Source organism: Penaeus monodon, chromosome 27 (assembly GCF_015228065.2).
Source record: "Penaeus monodon isolate SGIC_2016 chromosome 27, NSTDA_Pmon_1, whole genome shotgun sequence".
Taxonomy (NCBI): domain Eukaryota; kingdom Metazoa; phylum Arthropoda; class Malacostraca; order Decapoda; family Penaeidae; genus Penaeus; species Penaeus monodon.
This window is the reverse complement of record NC_051412.1, coordinates 37,498,944-37,499,350: the sequence shown is the minus strand read 5'-3', so window position 1 is coordinate 37,499,350 and position 407 is coordinate 37,498,944.

The window sequence follows — 407 nt, the reverse complement described above, 5'->3', positions numbered from 1 at the left end:
CTTAGTATTCCTCTATCGATCTGCCTTTGTAGAAGCAACACCGTATTTACCTGTGTTATTCATATATATGGATAGCGCTATACTTTCCTCTTTTTGTTATTGCATTAAAACCTAAATAGTAACCACTGTAAACCTCCACATTGTTAACATTCTCAACAAACCTCAGAACATTGTTTTTAGAAAGAAAATCATCCGGTATCGTGCAATATACTAATCAATTTTTGTTTATCTTGCTTTTTAGCAGTATTTACCTTGTGTTATTCTAATTTTTGTAGTATACTTTCTCTTTTTTTTGCCTTTCCTTACTTCATTTTGTTAACATTCTCAACAAACCTCAAACTTTGTTTTTTAGAAAAAATCATCCGTGTTGATCGTGCAATATTCTGAATCAAGGTCTTTGTGGAATC